Source organism: Triturus cristatus, chromosome 1_2 (genome assembly GCF_964204655.1).
Source record: "Triturus cristatus chromosome 1_2, aTriCri1.1, whole genome shotgun sequence".
Taxonomy (NCBI): Eukaryota; Metazoa; Chordata; class Amphibia; order Caudata; family Salamandridae; genus Triturus; species Triturus cristatus.
In genome coordinates, this window is record NC_140580.1 from 6378086 (window position 1) to 6405952 (window position 27867).

Consider the following 27867-nt stretch of genomic DNA (forward strand, 5'->3'; position numbering starts at 1 on the left):
CTATGACCTTAAACCTAAGAATAGGTTTATCCCAACACTAACCTCAAAATGAACCTAGACTACAGTTCTACCCTTACCCTCAGTAGTGATAAGTATGTGGGAATTCTCAATAGTTACATTAATGTAGTGGCACCTTTATAATGGCATATTGTTCTAGAGGGTTCTGAGTGGTGGAGGTGCACTATTAGCGCCACCTGACAATTTATTCTATGAGCTTTTTAAGCAGCCTTTGACATTGAGCAGCTGCTTCACTTCTTCACTCCTGTTATCCCATTTCCAAAGCACTAAATCACTCTCACCATCATGTTAATCAAGACACTTCTTTGTGCGCTTCTCCGCAATTCAGAGCAGGTCCTCAATGCCACCTTTCACAATAGTTTTAGACAATGTAAAAAAAATCTTACTATTAATTTCTCATGAATCCACCATGAACAACCATTCTGCATCACTAACCCTTTACACGCTTCCCCAATAGTCAGCCAGGAGCTTTTCTTCTCTTTCTCCTTTAAGATCAACCTAATTAGAAACCTACTCAAAATGCGTCTCATTGTCCATTCGCACTCGTATTTCCCCACCCTATCCATTTTGACAACTTCTTCAGAGCTTATCATGATATTTACAGCTGGCAATACCTTTCCCTCTCAGTCCAGTCCCTTCAGCGTTGAAACCATTCAAACACACACAATATGTTTTGATTTAGCCTCATCACACTATTCAACTACATCCTCCTCTTGGTCACCTACATTTAAAATCTGAAATATTCTACTAATTCTCAGGTGTATGATGCTACAACGCATGCCTTTACCCACCCCTGAACCCTAAAATTACCCTTACCTCCCTCTGCCACTGCCCACCACTAAACCCTAAAATTACCCTTACCTCCCTTTACCTCTACCCAACTACCCATCCCTGAACCCTGAAATCACCTACTTTTCAAAATTATTTTATTTAAAATACACACACATGCACCACACACAGACTTACACATACACACACTCAAATAAATCAAAGGTTAAAAGCACTTTATAGTTAGGTTAAAACGTCAGGTAAAACATACCATTTTAAATTAACGAAACCTCTGAAATTCACCAGTTATAGTTATCTCAATTAACTGTAACTCGTGTCCTAACTTGCACCTCCGCCATGCACAGTACTGTCATCAATGATATTATTTCAGATGTTGAAGTGTTGCCAGTAGGTTGTTTTAGTTAGGACCATGTTTCCATAGGAAAAGCATTTTTGAGTTTCCTATATCTTTGGTGTCGTTTGATGAATCGTCACCATATTTTCCCAAAAAGTTCCCAGTTGAATCTTGTTCTGCATAGAAAGTTTCCGGGTAATCCATCATGCAGGGCTGAGAAAAAGGGCGGGTAAAAAAAGTATGTTTCCAATGTTAATTAACATAGGAGTTTTGAACACTACTACATCCCTAACCGCTGGACGGGAATTACACCAAATTTGGCAGAACGGTAGCTTTTGGTTACCAGATCACGCTTTCAGTTATTTGGTGTGAGTCCATTCAATAGTTATTGAGGAATAAAAAAAAAATATGAATTGCTTATATCTACGATTGTGGATAATTTGCAAATAATTACAAGCTCGTGAAGAGCTCTGATTGGCTGCCAATACTTCAACCAGGAAGTGTTGGCAGCCATCTTGGAACTCAGCTTCAAAAACAAATGCTGAAAAAAAGAAAAGGAGACAGGGTACGAATACCCAGACCATCTAGGTCTGCTGCTGAGGTCCCAGAGGGATACCCCACCAAAAAAGACACTTAAAAAAAAACACAAAACGATTGCAGCAAAATTCGTGGCAAAAGTAAAAAAAATATATTTTTAAAACAAGGGCGGACTCCAGTGCTTGTTTTGAGAAGGGCCCCTGGGTGTGCCATGCCCGGGGCATTGTTTAAAAAAGGAAGGAGGCCCCCCTCCTAAGGCTCCTAGAGCCCTGGGAACCAACACCTCACCAGGGCATAATGGAGGGGAGCTGCGTGGACCCCCCTCCTGGGCTTCCTCGAAGCCCCGGAGACCACCTCCTCCCGGTGCTTTAATTTTAATAATGGAGGGTTGCTGTGCGGACCCCCCTCCTGGGCATACTGCAAGCCTCGGGGGGCACCATCTACCCGGGGCAATAAAATTAACAAATTGTGGGGGACTACATGCACCCCCCAGGCACCAGGGACCACCACCTCCCCGGGGTCAGCCCGTGCAAACAGAAGGAGAGGAGTCACGCTGCTCCCCTCATGGAGCCATGTATTGCCCCAGAGACCGCCACCCTCAAGGGTTGGATCCTGCTATGTCCTGGTGTGGCCACCCCGGGAAATAGCTGTTTGCTCTGACATTGTGGGAGCTGTGACAGCTCCCGCCAAGTCAGAGCAAACATGGACTCCACTCCCAGCAAGTGAGAGCTGTGAAACTGCTCCTGTTTGCTGAGTGTAGAGGTTTCATCTGTTTCCCTGCTGGAAGGATTGCTCTCAGAAAAGGGAGCTACATGTTTAGCAGCTTCCTGTGTGTAGGAGCAATGCTGGCTCTCGCAGGAGGCAGGGAGCCGGCAGGGACCACAGACACAACCAGGCTCCCCCCGTGATCTCTAGCGGTGCTCACTGGATGTACTGGGTGGGCTCTATAGCAAAGCAAACACAAGGAGATGATGGACTGAGCACTGAAACTTTTCAGACATTCACCCCCAGTCACAGATCTGGGTTGAATCCCTCATTGTTCTTTAGCTCACTTCGCCACCCCAGTTCATACCTAGCCATATGCAAATCAGCCTTGACCCTGTTCCTCATGGGAACAGTCCAGTCAGAATTGCCAAACCACGTCTTCCCTGGTCCAAAAACAAGCATCCTAGAGCACCCAGCCTTTGAAGGCTGGGCCCCGGGGGATGGGGTGCCCAAGGCCAAAACCGGCCCAGGCGGCCACGCGACCTCCCCCTCCCCAATTGAATTAAGGCCAAGTCACAGAAGATGGGGTCCCTGGGGCTGAAATCGACCCAGGAGGGTGGCCGTGTACCCCCACCCCCCCATAGCTGCCAAAGTTGCAGATTGGTATTTGTGACATTTTCATAATTTCAGTGCAATTGTGTGTGACATTTCAACGACTATCATCAGGGACAGTTTTATGGAGCAAAATTAAGCAATGAAGACAAGGAAAACATATAATTATCAGAAATTCAACCCATTTGACCAACTAGAAACTCTAGGAAGATCTTAAAATTGCTGCAAAGCACTAGAAATGAAAGGGCACTAATCAGAGACAGACTGCATGACTGCAGTTCTTGATTAACAAAGGACAGGCTCAGAAATTTTGAACTTGTCAAGATACACAATATAGGTATTTTTCAAGACATGGGAGACTACATGCATTTATGTTTGCTGCAACACAAGGTTTGTGGTAATATAATGAAAATCAACATAAGACCCCACAATACCAGACTCAACAGTCTGATAAACTGGCAAAGAAATCAGCCCACCCTCTGACTTGTCACATGGTGACACCTACTCTTTGAGGAGCGTACTGACGGTGCTCGAGTCAAGGAAAAAGAAAAGCTCTTAGCTGCCACCTGCCACTTCATACACTGTAGGTGTTTATCAAGGTATGGGAGACTCAGCGCATGTAATGATGCTGCAGGCAAAGTTTGTTGTAATATCTGGAAGTCACCAGTAAACTTTGCAGCGCCAGACCAAACAGGCCCACAAACAGGCAAAATAAATCGGCCCACACACTGACCGGCAGAACTAATCCTCAGGACTGTGTGCGGTAATAAAAAAAAGGAAGCTGCCACCCGCCATATCATACCGCTATAGACGCTTTGCAAGCTATCGGAGATGTCCACTGTGCATTTATGCTTGCTGCGGCAAGGATTGCACAGCACAGAAATGAGCAGTAAAACCCAATGCACCAGACCCTACACGCCCACAAACAGCAAACTAAGGGGCATATTATCAAGCACAGCGTTAAAATTATCGCCGCTTTAGCAGCAGAAAACTGCTGGTAAAGCGGCGATAATGGGCTTGATAATATGCTGCAGAGAATTCCAATAGAAGCCCTTGTTGACACTAGAACATGGGCTTCTATGGGAATTCTCAAGGGCATATTATCAAGCCCATTATCGCCGCTTTAACTGCCGCTAAAGCGGCGATAATTTTAACGCCGTTTCTTGATAATATGCCCCCAAATCAGCCCACAATCAGACTGTTCAGACCTGGTAGCGTTCAGAAACATTACTGGCAGCGGGTGAGGCAAGGGAAAAAAAAGCTGCCTTCCCGCCACCTCACACATGGTATAGGTGTTTTGCAGTAATCACTCTGTGCGTTTGAGCTCGCTTCAGGCAAAGACCACTTTGCTATAATATCAGTGAAATCACCATTAAAACTTAGCGCGAAAGACCCATTAGGCCTACAAACAGCCAAAATAAACCAGCCCGCACACTGGCTTCCACAGCTACCCTCACGGGACAACTATACTGCACAGGCAGCAAAGATGCAATGAAAATGAAATCTGACGACCGCCGCCTCAATGTCAGAGGCCAATCAAGACTCTGTATCATCACAGCTATGTTTGTTTATACCACGGATGCAGTACTAGGTCACGTGGTATCTTGGAGCGAGAGGCCAGCAGGGCTTGATTAAATCCGAGGGTCAGCCTGCTCAGCACCAGTAGCTATATACAGTCCCAGTACATTGGCCAGATGGTCAGTGAGTTACGGCCATAGTGTATTTCAGACAGCACAGAGGGCAAGCACTAGCACCGCACTAGGCGCTTAAATAAAGCTCCTTGTTGAGCACGCCTCGCATTCACGGGGGGGTCAGTGCACTGTAAATGTGTGACTAATGCATTTTAGTGCAGTGATGCGGACACCACACTAAAATGCGTAAGTCTAACCCCAAATGTGTGGCACTTAAGGCTGGGCCCAAGGGATCAGGTCCTCGGACCAAAATCAGCCCGGGGAAGGGGGCCAGGCGAACCCCTCTCCTACTGATTTGTGGTCTGGCCCCAGGGGATGGGGTAGGTAGGCTGAGTTCAGCCCAGGAAGGAGGCCCCATGCCTCAAATACATTTTAGCCGGGTCCGCACAGCTCCCTTCCCGCATTAAATCGTTACCGAACCGAGGGATGAGGCATAGCAGGTGCCCCCGTTGAAGCTCCACTTCTGTAAAGGACATATGATCCTAACTCCTGGACTTGACAAAGGCAAGGCAAGTGTGCTTTCTCAGCAATTCCATTATTGAAAAACGATCTGAAATCCTTCGTGGAGGTGACTTCATCGTTGATCTACTGGTGCGCAATCTGTATGTGACTGTGACGAGTGGGTTCTTTCTTTTCTCTCCTGATGTGAGCAGAGTCCATGGTTCTCCCTTTAAATTGCTAGGAGTATGCAAATGTGGAAATCACTTGGATGCTCTCCCGTTAGGCCCCGTCCATCTTATTAGTATTCAAAGGTCTTCCTACCTTTTGTCAGGATGATGGACAGCTTAACAAGCGCCCACCTCAGCGCCTTTCCCACCAAGGTCACTGGTGACATTTCATCATGTGTGTAGAATTTGTACTGGACATTTACCCAAGGAGGTAGCACTTAGCAATTAACCAGTAGAAATAACTCCACTCACACACCCATGAAGCCACTTACTCACACATGGATACACAATCACATAGCCACTCAGAAATACGTGATACAAATAGCACCACTCATTAGTAGTACATAAACTATACTCAATGAACTTTTATAGCATCTTAGTATATATCTTTAAAACTCAGAAACTTTTAGAAAACACTCACTATCATTGGATGATGTCATCAGTGATGCTATTTAAGATGTCATGAGTGATATCACTGTGATGTCACTGATCATGTCATGAGTGATGTAAAATGTGAGGTCATATGCAGTGCATTGTGGGCGTAAGCTATAGTTAGCTCAGTTAACTATAACTGCTGAATTTTGAAATTTGAGTGAAATCTGAGCCTAAATACTATACTGTGCCTGTGACTTTTTTTTTCCAGTATATATATACACACACACACACATATGCAATCTGATTGAAAAAGGCTGTTGTACACCCGAAACGCATATCTCTGTGATTCTGGGTCATGAGTGGCCCGATCCATTAGTATAGGTTGAAATTTCTCCTGTCTTCAAGTGTTGGCTCTTTTACTGTGAGGTTTAGGAGGTAGTAAAGCCATTTGAAAGGCACCAGCGGTTGCGCCATCACATACACCTCCAGCGATTAGGTGCACGTCAACAGAAACCACAACTTTTTTTGGAGGATATATATATATATATATATATATATATATATATATATATATTCACTGAAAAAACCATAGGTTTCAGGGGCGTTAAAGTTAGCTGGACTTTTCACTCGTACAAAACCATTGAAATTCCCACGTTATAGTTAGTTCAGCTAACTATAACTTGCGCGCCCTCAATGCACTGCTGATGACGTCACATATTACATCACTCATGACATGGTCAGTGACATCACTGATGACATCTCAAATGACATCACTGATGACATCATCCAGTGAATGTGTGTTTTTCTGAAAATTAAATATGTTTTTATATGTATATCTCAAGGTCGATGGAAGAATAAATGGTACCTATGGTTTTTTCAGTGAATTTCTAAGGTTTTTTAAATGCTTATTCCTAACTATAACGTGCCTGAAACCTATGGTTTTTTCAGTGAACTTCAAAGGTTTTTTGAATGCTAATTTCTTACTATGCCCACAGAGATAAGTGTCTAAATGGATGATTTGTTTTTGAAAAATTGATTGTATAACTGACTGATTAAGTGCATCTTAGTGAATACATGGCTTAGTGAGTATTGTTTAAATATGTAAATATCTGTATCAGTCTCTCACTTTGTGTATAAGTGGCTGCATGGGTTGGTAAGTAGCTACATGAGTGTCTATATAGGTTATTAGTTGGTTTTTTGAGTATCATTATGAGTGTCTGAGTGTCTGTATGGTTCGGTGGGGGTATTACGTAGTGCATAGGTGCATGAATGAGTGACTCACTGTTTGTATGTGTTGAAGACAGCATGTGTGCAGGACTGTATGGGTGGATGAGTGTGTGCATGGGTGTGTTAGTGAGTGAATGACTGTCTCAATAGTGTCTTTATGAGTAACTACATGTTTTAAACTAGTATATGTGACTATTGGTGTATATAAGTGAGTATATGTGAGAGTGAGAGATTGGAAGAGTTCCTGTATGAATAAGTATGTGTTTCTATAAGTGATTGTTTAAAAGACTAAGTATTTGTAAGTTTCTGTAGAAGTAAGTGTGGTGGTGTGTTTATAACTGTATATGCAAGTAAATGGATGTTTGATTCTTTATTAGCATGAGTGACTATGTGTGTGAGTAACTCTATGGATGAGTGGCGTTGTGTAACAGGATGTATAGGTGTATGAGTCCATATGATGAGTGAGTACATGTATGAGTGACTGTATAGGACTGTTGGTGTATGAGTGGATGTGCATGTGGATCTTAGAATTACTGAATAGGTTGTTGTAACTGGTATTGGTATGTCCATTGTTTTGAACATTTTCGTTTCTGTTTTTGAATGTGTGTATCAAAGGTTATATTAGGGTGAAAGGAGGTCTGCCACTCTATTACAAGGATGATGTCATCAGTGATGTCATCAGTGATGTCATTTGAGATGTCCTCAGTGATATCCTGAGTGATGTCACTGACCATGTCATGAGTGATGTAATATGTGACATCATCAGCAGTGCATTGCTGGCGTGTAAGTTATAGTTAGCTGAACTAACTATAACGGTGGAATTTCAATGGTTTTGTACGAGTGAAAAGTCCAGCTAACTATAACGCCCCTGAAACCTATGGCTTTTTCAGTGAATTTCTAAGGTTTTTTAAATGCTTATTCCTAACTTTAACGTGCCTGAAACCTATGGTTTTTTCAGTGAACTTCAAAGGTTTTTTGAATGCTAATTTCTAACTATGCCCACAGAGATAGGACATGTGAAGAAAGAAGACAAAAAGCACAGAAAGACAAAAAAGAAATGCAGAAAGAAGCAACAGAAGTCCTCAAAGATGAAGAAAAGTGCAGGAAGAATAAACAGAAGAGCAGAAAGAAGCCTTGTTGCAAAATCATCCTGTACCCTCAACTTTTTCAGACGGATACTGGTGGTAACTGAGTCTGACTAACAAGTCCTAGAGGCAGTGCTATGTTAAAAGACACTCAGAATACAGTGAAAACACCTACATACACTAGGGAATACTATGCGTTGGAGTCCCCCTGTGATTAGCATGACCTCTTCTGTAAGCCCCTAGTATATAATAGGGCAGGGGGAGATTAAAACTACCTCTTAAAATGCACCACAGGGTGTGTTTGCACATGTCACCTCAGGCCCCGTCCCCTCCCTTCCCCACTGTGTAAACACGCCCTGTGGCTGTTTTAAGTTGGGAGATTAAGTCCCCTTGAATCCTAAGGGTCCCTAGGGTCCAACTAGACCACTAGGTACGTCCAGTAAGCGCCATTGCAGAGAGGTGTAAAAAGGGGCACGGCCTGCACCACCTCTCTGCAACGCAGAGCAGTGGCGCTTACTGGAAGCACCTGGTGGGCTAGTTGGCCCCCAGGGTCCCTCAGGATTGAAAGGGAATTATTTCCCCAACTTAAAACGCGCCACAGGGTGTGTTTGCACATGTCACCTCAGGCCCCGTCCCCTCCCTTCACCACTGTGTAAACGCGCCCTGTGGCCGTTCTAAGTTGAGAGATTAAGTCCCCTTGAATCCTAAGGGTCCCTAGGGTCAAACTAGCCCACTAGGTACCTCCAGTAAGCGCCACAGAGCTGCGTTGCAGAGAGGTGTAAAAAGGGGCATGGCCTCAGAACACCTGTCTGCAACGCAGCTTCCTGGCGCATACTGGAGATACCTGTTGGGCTAGTTGGCCCTCAGGGACCCTCAGTATTGAAGGGGAATTAATTCCCCAACTTACAACTGGCCAGGGGGCGCGTTTGCAGAGTGCTGCAAGGAGGGGGCGTGGCCTCCGGCGCGATGCCGGTCTTTTATTTATTTTATTTTTTTAAGAAGGAGGGCTGTGTGGCCCCCTTTCTTTTTCTAATTTATTGGCCCTGGGGACCCCATCCCCAGGGCCTGCCCCCTAATTTCTTTTTTTGAAGAAAAAAAAATTTGGAAGGGGGCCGCGTGGCCCCCCTCCCAAGGCATTAATCGGCCCCGGGGATCCCAACCCCCGGGGCATGAGCTTTTTAAAAAAAAGAAAATAATCTTTAGGTGGGGGGCTGCGTTGCCCCCCTCCTCAGGCTACATTTGGCCCCGGGGACTCAATCCCCGGGGCCGGCCTTTGTTTTTTATTATTTAAAAAATATATATATTTATAGTAACACCTAGGATATGCTGGAAAAACCGTATGCACCTATGACCATGACGATTTGCGTGATATTCATTAAAAGACGACTATGCATACAATAAATTCCACGTGGAATGTATTTACACCGCTAGTGAAGCACTGACGTGTCTGACGCCCTACCGTGCCTAATCCCGGCACCCCCGCCGGTGGTTACTTTCCAAGTAGACACCCTTGTCGTTTATTTATGCAAACATGGATAACTATTGATGGGCACATTTAATACACACGCACACCAAGCCATTCAAAGGGGATTCAACCAAAATTCGACCAAAACTATGCAAGAAACCCCCCTCACGGTTAATAAAACACGCATCTACCACCCGGATGTGTAATACTTACTCTCTGGAAAGGAGACAAACCTCACTTCAGAGTCACAGCGCGCTCCTGGCTGAGCCCAATGCTGTGTTACACCCACCAGTGCCCGCCGAGTGCCACACACCTCTGTGTTGTATTCCACCAGCCTGTGCGTATGCTATGACACTCTCTAGCCCATGTGCACTGTAACACCACCCGTGAATATGTCATGCCACACTTGCCTTCGCACGGGTTATATTGCCCCAACTAACGTGCCTTCCTCGATGCCTATGTTATAACGCACAGCGCTATGCCATACATATTACAATCTGGGATCCATATCTTTGTCACAGTGCATATGCAACGTTACACTCCCCAGCACATATTTTATATTACACCTTTAGAGACTAGTTAGGTTACACAACACTGCCCTGTGCATATTACACTCCAAGGCACATATCGCATAGCACGCGCTAATGCCTGTGCTATCTCACGCTCTCCAATGAATCTGTCATTGCACACAATGTATTGCATATTATATTTCACGCCCCGGTTCATTTTATATCACACTTTTTGGTGCATAGTTTATACCATACACTATATCTAGTTTTCATTTTCAATCGTGCTCTCAGGACTATGTTCTATATAACACAGCGTTCACCTACCCTTTTCACGGGCATTACATTTTGCGATAGGGGATGGAAGGTCAGGGAGTGTTTCTGCCAAGTGAGCCCGGAGTCACAGTCACAAACGTCCTCTCCTTCCTGAATAAAAGTGAGATTATGCTGCATACTTGTTCATATTTTAAGTAGCTCGCACAGACACACATTTTAAAAACAATAAAGTTCCTAATACCCACCTTCTCTGAACAGTTAGCTTGCTGCCCCATCCACCTCCTCCCTATCCTCTGTTGTCTGAATCCATGGACTAGCCTCCTCCCTCCCGCCATGCATCGTCTTATGTGCTGCCAATGCCCTCCATTTAGCATGATGTACCAGTCCACTCCTCCTGCCCTCCATTACCCAATTCTATGCCCCATCATTGACCTCCTGCTTAGCCTCTGTGCTTAGCTTGCTGCCCCTATTCGCCTTCCCCCTGCCCTCCGATGTTTTGTGCATGCCCCTGCTCCATCCTTTTTGCCCACCATGTTCCATGGACCTGCCACTCCTATCTACTCTGAGTATTCTGTTGAGCTGACACTCCCCTCCCACCTGCCTAGCATTGTCAGATGACTGTAACCTGTCCCTGCCATCTCCACCCTCCCTGTCCACATACCATGCCCCTATCCCCTTCCTCCTGTCCTCCATGGTCCATTTTACTGCCACACCCTTCTGCCCTCCCTGGTCTGTTGTGCTGCAACTGCTCCTCCTGCCTGCCCCGCGCGGTCTGTTGTGAGGCCCCTTCCCCTGAACTCTCTTGTCTGTGCCCAGGTCCTGACCCTCCCTTCTATCCTCCATGGTCCTTTGTGCCTGCCCCTGCACCCTCCTTCTTGCCCATCATAGCCATTGTGCTGCCACTAACCCTCCCACTTGCCATGCATGGTCTTCTGTGATGCCACAGCCCCTCCCACCTTCCCTGTGTGGTCAGCTAGTTGCCCCTGACCCCCTCCTACCTTCCTTCCATTATCTGTGTGTATGCCATCATAGTCTCACTGTTGCTCTCCATGGTGTGTCTTGTTTCTAGTGCCCATCCTGCCTGACCTCCATGGTCATCTTGCTGCTCCTGCCCTGCCCCCTTGCCCCCAACCCTCTGTTTCCATGTGCAGACCCCTATTCCCCTATTCCCTCCCTCCTGGCTTGTCTGTTCCATTGCCCTTTATGGTCTGTTATGCTGCAGCTTTCTCTCCTGTTTGTCCATTATGGTCAGCTAGCTACCATTGCCTCTTTCCCCTCTGTTCTCTGTTGTCCATGTGCATGGTCCTGTCCCCTCCCTATTGCTTTCTATGGATTGTTGTGCTGCTCTCACGTCCCGCATGCCCTGTATGGTGTATTGTGCTGCTGCAAACCCTGATGCTTGCCCTGTAGGGTCAGTTTGGTGCACCTCTCCATGTCCCTCCTTTCCTCTGTTATCCGAGTTATCCCAATTCTTCCTGCCTTCCATGATCCAATGTACCATACTTGCGAACATTTTGAACTTGGTAAGAGGGAGATTTTGAAAAAAAACTGGGGTATTGATTTTCCCCTTTGAGTTACATTGAAAAAGAGGAGATTGTAGACAGGAGACAGATCAAACAAAGCCCATTTGAGCATAAAAACATTGGATGTTTCCTGGCTGAATCGGGTCTGTTGGCATGTATGGTTATACTACCACTGCCTCTTCCTTCTGCCCACAATGGTCTATTATATTGCCACAGCCTCTCTTGCCAGTCCTGTATTGTTGGTTTGTTGCCCCAGCCCCCCTTTCCACAGCCCTCCATAGTCTGTTGTGCTGCCACTGCCCTTCCTGCCTGCCCAGTGTGGTCAAATTGTTGCCTCTGCACCCTCCCACCTACCTTCAATTTTCAGAGTCCGTGGCCCTGGCCTCTGCCTCTCAACAGTATCCTAATGAAACACTAGATTGCTAACATTCTATATTTATTACAAAAGTGTGGAACGCTTGACGTCATCTTGATGTAATCAAAACTGTAATACCTAGAGCATTTCCTTTAGAAATTACATAAATGAGAGGGTCTTTGCATCAAAATTATGGTTAGTGCTCTAAAAAACTAAAATGAAGACATATTTTCTGAGTTTTCAAATAGCGACAAAGCACTTTTAAATAATTAGTTATCTTTATATTTTTTTATCCAGTTGACCACTTGATTAAATGTTGCACTTAGGGGAGAGGATGTGGTGTTACTTCCAGAGCTTCAGCTCAACATTCTGTGATTCTGGTCAAATCACTTAATCTCCCCATGTCTACAACCAAAATGAATTTGATTTTGTGTGATGTAACCAATGCTCATGTAAAGCACTCCAATACCTGACAAGTATGCACTATATAAAACTGCAAAAACACAAAAAATAAGTGTTTTGCACACTTCTGTCATTGGGCTATATGTGGGCTACATCTGGGTGATATTTGTGCTGCATTTGGGCTCTTTTGTTTCTGGTGGCCATCTTGGGAGATTTATTTGTTGTGAAGTTTCCTAATTTCCTCATTTACTGCAGGCTCCTCAGTAGGAAATGCTTTCAGTTTTTTACTTTGATTCCATCAATAAGGTATTCAGATATGTCACACATTTGCCATAAATTCTGAATGTTAGCACTCTAGTTGCTCATTAGATCACTGTAGTAAAGCTACTGCTCACCACGGAAGTCTGCTGCTGGTATTAAAAGTGCATGTTTCAGTCTGCATGTCAGAATTTTTTAATGAAATAGAAGAGGATTTGAGAAGTCACTCAAAATGTGCCCTCATTTTTCTTTCTGTAGCACTAATCATACTTTCTATGGCAAAATGAACCCCCTCATTGTGTTCCTTGTTAAATTAAATGTTTTAAGAGTTACCACTTTATTCCAATCAAGATGGCTTCAGGTGTGCAATACGTTTGTCATAAGTAGGACTGTTAGCGCTCTAGTTGTTCTTTAGAACACTCTGGGAAGCTGCAGTAGAACCCAAAGGAATCAACTGACAGTCTCTGCCCTTGTTGGATGTACATGTTTTACTGAGAATGTCAGACTTCATTCTCACATGACTGAGAAAGATAATGTGAATTTACAGAAAATATGCTCTCAGTTTAGCTTATAGATCACCTTCCAAACCTCTGTGGGGAAAAGCATGAGAAAATAGTTCTCTCAAACATGATTCATGATACCACAGCAGAAGGCTTTTTCACATGGTAAAATCACCTTAGAACACACCACAATTCCTAAAATGAGTATGGTACCATCAACAAATGATTTATAATGTAACAAAAGTCTTAAAACCTTATATTAACTGCAATGTTTTTTAATGAGGTGCTATTATGTATATTGGTCCCAAGATGGCTGCCAACACTTCTTAAATGAAGTACTGACAGCCAATCAGATCTCACAATGAGATGTGTGGTTAGGCTCCGCCCAGATATATTTTTGATTTTCTCAGGAACTACTGAACGGATTTACTCCATTTAAGCAAAAGGCATGACTCTGAACCAAGGTCTACCTTTTTGCCAAATTTGGTGTAAATCCGTTCAGCAGTTTGGGCTGTAGCTGCGGCTAACGCTCCTATGGGAAATTGCATGGGGAAAACACGTTTTGGGACCCCCCTTTTTTCTCAGCCTCCGCTACACGAATCATCCCGAGACTTTCAGGATAGGAGCTGACCGGAGCTGGCCAAAAGTTTTGAAACTTTCGCGAAGATCCGTCAACGGGCGCCAAAGTTATTCCAAATAGAATGTTGCGGATTTCCTATGGAAAATAGGTCCTAACTATAACTGCCTACTGGCGACCGCCAGTAGGTAATATATATATAATATATTCACTGAAAAAACCATAGGTTTCAGGGGCGTTATAGTTAGCTGGACATTTCCCTCGTACAAAACCCTAGAAATTCCCCTGTTATAGTTAGTTCAGCTAACTATAACTCGCGCCCCCGCAATGCACTGCTGATGACGTCACATATTACATCACTCATGACATGGTCAGTGACATCACTGATGACATCTCAAATGACATCACTGATGACATCATCCATTGAGTATGTGTTTCTGAACAGTTTTATTATGTTTAATATATATAGGGAAAGGCCTGTTGAAGAATAAGTGGGTGTACAAGTGTGTGAATGGATGATTTTCTATGTGCGTAACTGACTCTATAAGTGAGTCATTAAATGTATCTTACTGCAGACTAGTGACTAAACAGTGTGAATGTCTGTATGTGTCTGTGTGTTGGTGTATAAGTGGCTGCATGGTTTTGTGAATAGCTATATGAGTGTCTATATGGGTTATTGATTGGTTGTCTGAGTATCTGTATGGGTGCCTAAGTGTTTGTGTGGGTAGGGTGTGTGACTCTGTGACTAGATGTGTGAGCGGGTGATTCAGTGGGTGCATGGTTTTAAGAGTGCATCTGTGATGGACTGTATGGTTGGGTGAGTGTACGTATGGGTGTGTTAGTGATTGAATGTATATCTCAGTTGTATATGTGTCAGTAACTACATATGTGAAACACAGTGTATATGTGTGTAAGAGTATATAACTATCTATATGTGAGTGTGTGTGATTTTGGGAGTGGCTGTATGCGCCATAGTGCAATGATATCTGTGTCATTTGCTGTTTATTTTTCTGCAGGAAGACACAGAATTTGTAAGTATTTTTAAGAGTAAGTGAACTTGAGTGTGTTTAACTGTATAGGTGAGTAAATTGGACTGTGATTAATTATTTGCATGACTGACTAGATGTGTCAGTACCTCAATGGATGATTGGCGGTGTGTGAGTGTCTATATAGGTATATAAATGCACAGAGTGACTGTAAGTATGAGTGACTGTACAGGTGAGTGAGTGGACATGTATGTAGACCTAAAAGTCAATGAGTGGGTGTGTAGTTATTGGTATTGGAGTATCTATGGTTGTCAAAATGGCCGTTTGAAATTTTGAGTCGGTGCATCGAAGGTTATATTAGGGTGTGAGAAGATGTACTAATTTATCACACGGATGACGTCATCAGTGATGTCATTTGAGATGTCATCAGTGATGTCATCAGTGATGTCACTGACCATGTCATTTTGACAACCATAGATACTCCAATACCAATAACTACACACCCACTCATTGACTTTTAGGTCTACATACATGTCCACTCACTCACCTGTACAGTCACTCATACTTACAGTCACTCTGGCGGTGTGTGAGTGTCTACATAGGTATATAAATGCACAATCATCCATTGAGGTACTGACACATCTAGTCAGTCATGCAAATAATTAATCACAGTCCAATTTACTCACCTATACAGTTAAACACACTCAAGTTCACTTACTCTTAAAAATACTTACAAATTCTGTGTCTTCCTGCAGAAAAATAAACAGCAAATGACACAGATATCATTGCACTATGGCGCATACAGCCACTCCCAAAATTTACATATTTGAACAATACTCACTAAGCCATGTATTCACTAAGATGCACTTAATCAGTCAGTTATACAATCAATTTTTCAAAAACAAATCATCGATTTAGACACTTATCTCTGTGGGCATAGTAAGAAATTAGCATTCAAAAAACCTTTGAAGTTCACTGAAAAAACCATAGGTTTCAGGCACGTTATAGTTAGGAATAAGCATTTAAAAAACCTTAGAAATTCACTGAAAAAACCATAGGTACCATTTATTCTTCCATCGACCTTGAGATATACATATAAAAACATATTTAATTTTCAGAAAAACACACATTCACTGGATGATGTCATTTGAGATGTCATCAGTGATGTCATCAGTGATGTCACTGACCATGTCATGAGTGATGTAATATGTGACGTCATCAGCAGTGCATTGCGGGGGCGCGAGTTATAGTTAGCTGAACTAACTATAACAGGGGAATTTCTAGGGTTTTGTACGAGGGAAATGTCGAGCTAACTAGAACGCCCCTGAAACCTATGGTTTTTTCAGTGAATTTCTAAGGTTTTTTAAATGCTAATTCCTAACTATAACGTGCCTGAAACCTATGGTTTTTTCAGTGAATTTCAAAGGTTTTTTAAATGCCAATTCCTAACTATAACGTGCATGAAACCTATGGTTTTTTCAGTGAATTTCAAAGGTATTTTAAATGCTAATTCCTATCTATAACTTATCTCTAAAGATATCATGAAAAGCATTCTTTTTTAAAAGTAGGGTGCACATTAGTTTTGTGGAAAAGCATCTTTGTGATTGGTTAAGAAAAAGCAGTTTCAACGTGGAGTACATATCATAGGATAACATTTGCTCAGCTCAACCACACCTGCTACTTGCATTTGGAAGGCACTGTTCGAACTTAAAACAATCGTCAACTTTTAACCTGCACGTGTCGTTAAATATTCAAGAAAGTGTTACAAAAAAATATCGTTAAGTTTTAAAAAATTGATGAACTTTTAACCTGCATGTGTTGTAGAATGTTCTAGAAAGTGTGTTGATAGAATATGTTGCACTTCTGACTTCTATGTGTTGAATATTTAAAAAACGGTTCATATGGAAAATTAAAAAGAAACCAATAGAGAAGTTTTGAAACCTAAAAGAATCAAGGAACTATTCTAATTTATTCTTTACATGTATTTATGTGGGCAGCAACAAAATTATAGACACAACAGCACTAGGAATAGGAAGAAGCAGGGAGTGGGGGGAGGGGAGGTGATGGGCAGATTGGACACATGCACAATTAAGTACAACACACATATAGACTAATGGCCAAAATGAAACACACCAACAAGGAGCACAAGTCACACAACCCGCCAACATCACACCACTGAACGAGCATAGAAGTGAAAACCACGCTGCATTCAGACAGGATGTGTACAAAGGCCAGTCGTTGGTGTTGTGGGATGTCTGCGACCGTGGTCATCATGGATGAGATGCCCAGCATGTGGCACATGGTCGAGTTCACTGTGTGTTATGTTGCCAAACGGCTGCTCCTCCCTCCCTCGAGCCCCCACACTTTTGTACGGTGCGCTGTTGGATCTCGTGCACTCGTACGGCACACCATTGTAATGCCTATTTGCGCATGTCCTGCTACATTCCAACTACAACATCACAGTGCCGTTTGGAGGTGGTGCATGCCACTTTACAACATCGACTGCTGCGGCTCTTGTAGCAGGCCACACCAGAACACAGAGACACACTTACCGCACTTCCTGTACACAGACATGTCCGAGACACCCCGTTCCCCTTGCCGGATATGCACACCCCTGCACTGACCTGTGAACCCCAGACCAGCACACGCCAGTTGTGCATGCAGGAGGATGCATGCGTAGCTACACATCCAGGCTCACTGCCAACGCTGAGGTGACAGCAAACTGTGATGTTGCAGGGCTCGTGCCTATCATGCTAAGACAATGACCACAGGGACACACTTACTAAGATGTGGGTTTGGGGGGCATTGGCGGTCCTGGAGTTGTTGAGATGAGTCTTCTGGCCCTCATGGGTATCCCTGTATCATGCTCATTGACTCTATGGCACCTGTGGGTGTTCTGGTGTGGCTCTTGGCTGTGTTCCCTTTCATGGTGCAGGTAGTTGTCCTGCTTAACACCAGCAGAAAGCAGGTGTAAAATCCCTGGTGCTAACGTGTCTTATCGCCGGAATTTGTTTCGCATTGCAATTGGTGTGAAAGTTGTGATGTGATTTTTTTCGTGTGCAGAACAATATACGAACTGAGCAGTGTATCTCGTCAAGATCCAGCACCTGACGCACTATTCCCAATCAATATAAATACAATGAGATTTGTTAATAGATTTTGTGCGTACACTGTAAGTGCAGCCAATACCTCAGTGCAATTCAATACAGGATTTTAGTATTTAGAATAAATCGGAAAGGTGCACCTCGTGTCTTTTTGCACGGGAACGGCTACACTCCATTTCATTATCAGCACTTTAACGGAAGTAAAGTCTAACACACTATTCAGAAGTTGGTGCAAACTGCAGATATCACCAGTATTCCAGCGATAAGTGCCCCAAAATGTAACACCATGGTGGACTCCATCAAATAACAGTAATAAGAACAAGAAAGAGTCACACAGCAGTTAAGAGAACAACCAAAAACGTTATTAATTTTTTTTTCAAACTTTATTTTTTATAATAATAAATATATAAACGATAAACTATTTTCAAACTTTATTTTTTTATTAACATATATATGAACAATAAACTAATAAACAAAATGTAACAACAATAATACAAAACAACAAGGTGGAACACTCCTGTGGGGACCATGGATGTCGACGACAGACCTGGAAAATCAGAAAGATTGTTAAAAAAAAAACAACATGGTATTCTCAACAAAATACCACAAGAAACAAATCACAGATATATAAAATGCATACAGCTAACAAAATATTATAGGTTTAACTTACAAAAACTGTAAATGTTGCCGCTTTAAAAAATTTACCGAATCTGAGGAATTTTTTTTGCAGAAGGCACCACGCCCACAACGTTTTTCTTCAGTGGTGAGGAAATATTTTACTTTTCCCAAGGGGCAAACAAAGACCAATGCCACCTTCGTCACTCGCAAGATTTGCCAAAGAGTTCTGTTACGAGGGGATCCTAACAAAAAATACTTGTGCAGCACAGCAAGTATGATGAAACACCTAAGGACCCTTCATCCAAACAATCTTGCACGAGAAGAGTGCAAACAGATGAGAAACCCTCCTGTTCTGTATCTGTAAAAAAGAATCACAAATAAATGTATATTAATAACTTTCAAATTTATACTATTCCATTACTGTACAAACACATTTTATATAAAAACTGACTAAGAAACTATAGCCTTGAACCACAAGTTTGACGATCGTTAAAACACTACATGCATAGTGCATACTACTTTGAAGCAGTTCATGCCCTAAAGCCTACCTCACTAAAAGACTACATGCTAACTGACTAAATGATTACAGTACTATAAGGAGACACACTGGGTGAGTGACAGGGTGTTTGCTAGAAGAGTATGAATACTAACTAGGGAATAGAAGGTGTGAAACACAACTGTGTAGGTCAGGGGTACTCACAAACTTTCTCTCGGGGGCCAAATTTACAGTGTGGTTTGTGGCTGAGGGCCGCACTGGTGGAGGCAGGGTCAGAGGGGGAGGGGCGGGGCTAAAGCAAAAAAAAATTGTGACCATGAGGTTGAACACAGGTCCCTGCAGCAGACGCCTTCGTCCACTGAGGCACCAGACCCGGCATACACACATCTCTCTCTCTCTTCCTCTCCCTACCCTCTCCCTTCCCATCCCCTCTCCCTTCCCCTCCCTCCCCATCTCCCTACCTCTCTCCACCTCCCTCTCCTTCCCTCTCCCTCTCTCCCTCCCCCCTCCCTCTCTCCCCCTGTCTCTCTCCCTGTCTCCCTCCCTCCGTCGCCCTCCCTCCGTCGCCCTCCTCTTTCTGTCTCCCTCCTCCCTCTCTGTCCCCCTCTGTCGCCCTCCCTCTGTCGCCCTCCCTCTGTCGCCCTCCCTCTGTCGCCTCCTCCCTCTGTCTCCCTCCCTGTCTCTCTCCCTCCCTCTCCCTCCATCTACCGTCTTCCATCTCCCTCCGTCTCCCTCACTCCCTCTATCTCCCTCACTCCCTCCATCTTCCTCCCTCCCTCCCTCCCTCTCCCTCCCTTCCTCCCTCTCCCTCCCTCTCTCTCCCTCCCTCTGTCTCCCTCCCTTTGTCTCTCTCCCTCTGTCTCCCTCTCCCTCTGTCTCCCTCTCCCTCCATCTCCCTCCCTCCGTCTCTCTCCCTCCCTGTCTCTCTCCCTCCCTGTCTCTCTCCCTCCCTGTCTCTCTCCCTCCCTGTCTCTCTCCCTCTCCCTCCATCTCCCGTCCTTCATCTCCCTCCGTCTCCCTCACTCCCTCTATCTCCCTCCCTCCCTCCATCTTCCTCCCTCCCTCTCCCTCCCTCCCTCCATCTTCCTCCCTCCCTCCCCCTCCCTTCCTCCATCTCCCTCTCCCTCCCTTTGTCTCTCTCCCTCCCTCCGTCTCCCTCCCTCCTTGTCTCTCTCCCTCCCTGTCTCTCTCCCTCCCTGTCTCTCTCCCTCCCTCTCCCTCCATCTCCCGTCCTCCATCTCCCTCCGTCTCCCTCACTCCCTCTATCTCCCTCCCTCCCTCCCTCCATCTTCCTCCCTCCCTCTCCCTCCCTTCCTCCATCTCCCTCCCTCTCCCTCCCTCTCTCTCTCTCCCTCCCTCCCTCTGTCTCCCTCCATCTCTCTCCCTTTGTCTCTCTCCCTCTGTCTCCCTCTCCCTTCATCTCTCTCCCTCCGTCTCTCTCCCTCCCTGTCTCTCTCCCTCCCTGTCTCTCTCCCTCCCTCTCCCTCCATCTTCCGTCCTCCATCTCCCTCTGTCTCCCTCACTCCCTCTCTCCCTCCTTCCCTCCATCTTCCTCCCTCCCTCCCTCCCTCTCCCTCCCTTCCTCCATCTCCCTCCCTCTCCCTTCCTCCCTCTGTCTCCCTCCGTCTGTCTCCCTCCATCTCCCTCCCTTTGTCTCTCTCCCTCTGTCTCCCTCTTCCTCCATCTCCTTCCGTCTCTCTCTGTCTCCCTCTCTCCCTCCCTCCCTCCCTCTGTCTCCCTCCCTCCGTCTCCCTCCCTCCCTCTGTCTCCCTCTCCCTCCCTCCATCTCCCCCCCAAAGAAAGAAGGGGGTCTGGGAGTTATTGGACCTCAGTTTATAATAAATGTGAGATAACGTGTGCCTTGGTGCTTTCACTGTATCCGGGCAGATTCGAAATGGTGTCTGCATAAAGCAGACGATGTGAACGTGAAATCGAGCGCAGTTAACGGCGGAGTGTTCCAGGGTGACCAAGGGTGGTACACTTATAACATCCTGGGCTCCTCGCCCAGTTGACCGGGGGCGAGCGGTCCGTGTGACAACAATTGAATGGATGGACACGGAGGCAAAGGCTGACCGAAGTACGGGCTTTGGCTCCAACGTACATCATCCAACCGGAGGGTTCCCTTTTCTCCACAACTCATTGGAGAGACAGCCTGCAGCCTCCGGTTGAGTAGCCAATCGTTGCACACTGCGGGCTATTTTCGAACGTGGGGCGGGAGCTTCAGCCAACCAGAGCAGCCCTCCGTCTTCGAGTGCATAATAGGTCTCTTGCCTGCCTGAACTCCATTCTTCCTCGCTCGTACACCGGTACGATGTCTGAAAGGTCCGCGGGCCGCCAAGGAAGGCTTGCCGGGCCGCTGGCGGCCCGCGGGCCGTACTATGAGTAACCCTGGTGTAGGTGATTAGAGGACTGCATCCATACTGCATAGGCATTTAAAGCAGTTCATGTGCTAAGGCCTGGCTCACTGCATGACTACTTGGGTACTGACTGAATGATTAGAGTACAGCAAGGAGAGTGCCTAGGTGAATTTATAAGTGCTAGGCTTTTCGCACAGGGAATGGATTAGTACTTGGTACTGAATGGGTCACTAGAGGAGTGCAAAGGCAGTGACAAGTGCTGGACTGTATGGATACTGACAAGGATATTGAAAGTATGAAAGACAAGTGTCTAGGTGGTTAGAAGACTGCATGCATAGTGCATAGGGGTTTGAAGCAGTCCATGTGCTAAGGCCTGGCTCAGTGTATGAATACTTAGGCACTGACTGAATGATTAGAGTACTGCAAAGATAGTATCTTGGTGAATTTATAAGTGTTTGGGTTTTGGCACAGTGAATGGATTAGTACATGCTGTTGAATGGGTCTCTAGAGGACTGCAAAGGAAGTGACAGGATGTTTCCTGGAAGTGTATGGATACTGACTAGGGAATTGAAGGTGTAAAAGACAAGTGTATAGTATGTTAGAACACTACATGCATACTGCATAGACATTTGAAGCAATCTATTTGGTACTTAGAAACTGACTAAATAATCAGACTACTTCTAGGACAGTGCTTAGGTAAATCTTTTAAATTTTCAGTTCTGCCACAGGGAACAGAATAGTACATGGTACTGCACCTTAGTGTCAAATCCTGACTCATTTTATGAATGCATAAGCAAAGGCTAGCTTCTAATGCTACTAAAACTTGACAACATGAGAGGTTTTAAATTAGTTATCTGTCAGCAAATACACGATGTTACCAAATGCTTCTCTCACAGTGGTTCCCAAATGCACACAGACTCACAGTGTGATTCTAGACAACAACCACTATACCTAGGAGTTTACCAAAAATCAGTCACTACTGTGGAAGTGGTAAGGGAACTGCACACAATCTTCATATTTCAGGACTGCACTTTTATGTCAAAACCTGACTCATATAATCAAAGCATAAGCAAAGACTGGCTTCTAATGCTACTAAAACTTGACAACATGACCGGTTTCAAACAGTTATCTGTCAGCAAATACACGATGTTACCAAATGCTTCTCTCACAATCCTTACCCAAATGCACACAGACTCACAGTGTGATTTTAGACAAGCAACACTATCCTAGGAGTTTACCAAAACTCATTAACTAGTCTGGAAGAGTTAATGGTACTGCACACAATCTACATATTTAAGTACACCACATCAGTGTCAAAGCATGACTCATTTAATCAACGCATAAGCAAAGACTGGATTCTAATGCTACTAAAACTTCACAACATGACAGGTTTTAAAACAGGTATCTGTCAGCAAATACATGATGTTACCAAATGCTTCTCTCACACTGATCCCAAATACACACTAACTCACAGTGTGATTCTAGACAAGCACCACTATCCCTAGGAGTTTACCAAAACTCATTCACTACAGTGCAAGTGGTAAGGGAACTGCACACAATCTACATATTTCACGACTGCAATTTACTGTCAATGCCTGACTCATTTAATGAAAGCATAAGCAATAACTGTCTTCTAATGCTACTAAAACTTGACAACATGACATGTTTTAAAACAGTTATCTGTCAGCAAATACACTATGTTACCAAACGCTTCTCTCACAGTGGTTCCCAAATGCACACAGACTCACAGTGTGATTCTAGACAAACAACACTATCCCTAGCAGATTACCAAAACTCATTCACTACAGTGGAAGTGGTAAGGAAACTGCACACAATCTACATATTTCACGACTGCACTTTAGTGTCAATGCCTGACACATTTAATCAACGCATAAGCAATGACTGGGTTGAATATGCCTTCTCAAACCTAGAAGATCAGGATTGACTGGGGAATATTATAAGCAACACGGAATGTGCAGAGGTAGTTGATGCCACTGGGGAACATCTACATTTATAACAAATTAACACTACTCAGCCAATGGTAGCACAGGATGCTATTGCTCCACCCTCAGTCATATGCGAGGACATAATAAGTTTGCCAATCCAACCTAAACAGAGCGCAGGGGATAAGTCTTTAGGTTCCCCTAGCGGCTCTGACTTATCAATCCTTAGCTGGAACGTTGCCGTTTTAGAACCAAGACTGTCTGACCCTCAATGGGTCCAGCTATTGGATGGCAAATATATTATTATGTTCCAAGAGACATGGGCTGTGGGGAACTTGCACTTAGAGGGCTACCATTGCTTTAGTGTAATTGCACCCAAGCCCGCTTTTGGTCGTGCAGTGGGCGTACTTTTTATTGGAATCAGGATATTGGCAGGTGGTACTATTAAGGATCTGTCAGAAGGGAACCCAAATATCCAGGTTCTTGAATATAAGCGAAAGACTAAGATTTATTTAATTAATTTTTATAATAATGATTTGTATTCTGTACCGAATAGGAACTACACAGCACTTTCCAACACTCTACGACACCTTGAAACAAATATAGGTCTAGAAGAGGAGTCAGGGATTCTAATCGGGGGAGATTTTAACGCGAAAATTATGAAAAAGCACTGGCATGAGGACAAAAATCACCTGGATCAAGCTGAACGAAGGGGTATTGAATTAGTTAACATGCTAAGTGAACATATTCTTAGCAATGCCATGGAAGCAAGCCAAACCCCTAGGATGGCTTGCACCCCTACGTTTAGAGGGAGGGACTCCTGCTCAACCATTGATTTTATCTTTACATCCCCCTATCTAACAGACCGTGTAATAGATTCTAAAGTAGTAGAGGCACTATTCGGAGATCATAATCCCCTCACAATTATTTTACATTTAGGCCCCAGTCCGGTATATGTTAATTTAAACGGTGCTAGAGATATTACACCATCTGGCGATGGCCTCCGTTTAAAATGGAGGGGAATTGACTGTGGAGCCATACTCGATAGTGTGAAAAACGACCACTCTGAATTAATTAATTCCTGTTCATTATTTGACGGGAATTGCCATAGAATAATCACGGACTTTGGCAAACTGTGTTTGGTAATAAAAACCTCTTTGTCAGTTCCACTACCTACAAAAGGGAAAGACCCAAGGTGGTTTGACTCTGCTTGTTCTATAGCAAACAGGGAACTGCGCAGGGCACTGATTAGCAAGCCAAGGAATCCAGTAGAGGTTCAGTCAGCCAGGAAACATTATAAATTAAAAATAGCTGAGAGGAAGGCTGCACTATTGATGGAACAATGGGAATTGTTGGTTGTAAGTGCCAATCAGAAGAGCAGTGGCCCATTTTGGTCTGTCGTTGGGAAAATGCGCGATTTGGGCAAACATTTATCTCCAATTAGCTGTAATATAATCAGCAGCACCTGGGAGGCCCATTTTTCCAAAGTATATGCTGCCCCGATCGAGGATGTAACTATCCCAGATTTGGGACAGCTGCGCAATTTGCAGATCGATCTTTATGAGGTAGAAACAGCCATTAGAGAGAGCCTTGGCAACAAGGCCCCAGGCCCAGATGGACTCCCCGTAGATGTCATAAAGCATAGTCTGGACTTATGGGCACCAATTCTTCTCAACGTTTTTAGTAGCCTGTCAAAAGCGCCCATTCCTAAGACGTGGACCTCCAGTATCATAGTCCCAATTTACAAAAAGGGTGACAGATCAGATCCAGCTAACTACCGCCCAATCTCGCTCTTGGATAATACTTTAAAAATACTTGGGCAAGTTATTTATAATAGGGTAGTAGAGTGGACTGAAGACTCAGATTTACTGTACCCGTGTCAGATGGGATTCAGGAGCAGGGTTGGCACGGTCGAGCAATGTTTGAATTTAAAACTAATAATCGACAAGTATAACGTCGCTCGATCGTCTCCCATTTACCTTGCTTTCATGGATCTTTCATCTGCTTTCGATTTAGTTAACAGAACCAAATTGTGGACTATGCTTCTTAACTATGGTCTGGATGAGGCCCTCGTACATTTCCTGGCTTACCTTCATACCGATCTCAAAGCACAAGTCAGGACTGGGATGGGCGGCGAGGTATCCGGAGCAATAAAGATTGGTAGGGGGGTTAGGCAGGGGTGCGTTTTAGCACCCCTGTTGTTTATCATCTATATTAATGGTATAGCAAAAGCCCTAAAACAAGTGACTAAAGATGTGCCAATTATTCAGGGGCACCCCTTGCCAGTCTTACTATATGCAGACGATGCGGTCCTTATGGGTCGCACTCCAAATGCCCTCCGTTTGCTTGTGGAAACATTTGTCCACCACATGGAGGGCCTAGATCTGCGTGTACATTTTAAAAAATCTTTTATCATGTCATGCGGGCCAGGGAAACGGAAGCTCAATACCATACATATAGGGTCAGATAAACTAGACTCTGTAAATTCTTTTCCATATTTAGGGCTGGTTTTCGCTGCGAACGGATCATGGAGTGGGCATTTTGCCCATGCCATGGGCAACTTCTCGAAAGCCACCAATTCAATATTGAGCCTCTCACGCCCAAAGAAATTAGGTGCTACTAGAGCCATTTTAAAAATTTTTAGATTACAGTGCATTCCAGTTGCTACTTATGGGGCTGAGGTTTGGGGTTCAGGAAAAAGTCCCGGTATCCAGCGTGAAGAGAGTCGTTTTTGCAGAAAATTACTGGGCGCCCCAATCTCATCCTCTGAATTTATTTGCCATAGAGAGCTAAACCTCCCCTATGTCTGTGATTTCATTAGATCTAGACCAGCTCTATTCTGGTTGAGGATTTGGAGGAACAATTCAGCTACATTAACATAAGACCTAATTAAAGATTGCCTCAAATGTGATCACGGCTTATTAATTCCCTGGCTCGCTGGAGTCCAAAAAACATTGTGTGCTGTGAATAGAGGTAAACTTTTCTCCGACCCACCCAGAATTGAACCTAAAGACAAGGTAGAGGTTAAACAAGCACTATATGCACTTTTTGATACAGAGAGAATGGAAAGGGAAATCTCCAAACCTACCATTGCTAGATATATGGAGAATGATCTGTGTAAGCAACCATTTCCACTTTACCTTACTCTCCCCATGTCTAATTGGGAAAGGTCCTTGTTATTCCGATTAAGGGCAGGTTCTGTGAAATTTTTATTGGGTTTTCCGCTGGGTTACCATCACTCAACAGAATATAATCCATGCCCGTGTGATGGTATTAGCACACAGAATGACTTGCACTTCCTATTCTTCTGTAAATTTTATTTAAAATATATTAACTGGTTTTTAACACCCTATTTTAGGAAACAAAGACCCCTTTCATTGGGGGAGTCTCGTTTAATGTTATTCTCCCTGGATACGGATGAACTAATTTTTCGCACTAGCACTTTCTTGAGACTTATAACACGTGTACGTAAAATGATGGAAAATCCTTGAATGACAGCTGTGCTGCTTTTTTAATAATTTTGAAATTGTATTCTGAAATATTGTGATAATGAATTGTTCTTATGTGTGTACTTTTATGGATTTTATGAAATTCGAATAAAGGTCTTTTGATTGATTGATTGACTGGCTTCTAATGCTACTAAAACTTGACAACATGACAGGTTTTAAATTAGTTATCTGTCAGCAAATACACAATGTTACCAAATGCTTCTCTCACAGTGGTTCCCAAATGCACACAGACTCAGTGTGATTCTAGACAACAACCACTATACCTAGGAGTTTACCAAAAATCATTCACTACTGTGGAAGTGATAAGGGAACTGCACACAATCTTCATATTTCAGGACTGCACTTTTGTGTCAAAGCCTGACTCATTTAATCAAAGCATAAGCAAAGACTGGTTTCTAATGCTACTAAAACTTGACAACATGACCGGTTTTAAAACAGTTATCTGTCAGCAAATACACGATGTTACCAAATGCTTCTCTCACAAACCTTACCCAAATGAACACAGACTCAGTGTGATTTTAGACAATCAACACTATCCTAGGAGTTTACCAAAACTCATTCACTAGTCTAGAAGAGTTACTGGTACTGAACACAATCTACATATTTAAGTACAGCACATCAGTGTCAAAGCATGACTCATTTAATCAACGCATAAGCAAAGACTGGATTCTAATGCTACTAAAACTTCACAACATGACAGGCTTTAAAAAAGTTATCTGTCAGCAAATACATGATGTCACCAAATGCTTCTCTCACACTGATCCCAAATACACACTAACTCACACTGTGATTCTAGACAAGCACCACTATCCCTAGGAGTTTACAAAAACTCATTCACTACAGTGCAAGTGGTAAGGGAACTGCACACAATCTACATATTTCAGGACTGCACTTTTCTGTCCAAGCCTGACTCATTTAATCAAATCATAAGCCATAACTGTATTCTAATGC

General features: G+C 43.9%; 1 long non-coding RNA gene across 2 annotated transcripts in view; it reads left to right on the plus strand.

The window, feature by feature from the left end:
- The window catches only part of LOC146866624 (uncharacterized), a 365191-nt gene that overhangs the window by 241864 nt on the left and 95460 nt on the right, over positions 1–27867 (plus strand). The gene's annotated exons all lie outside the window — the stretch shown is intronic.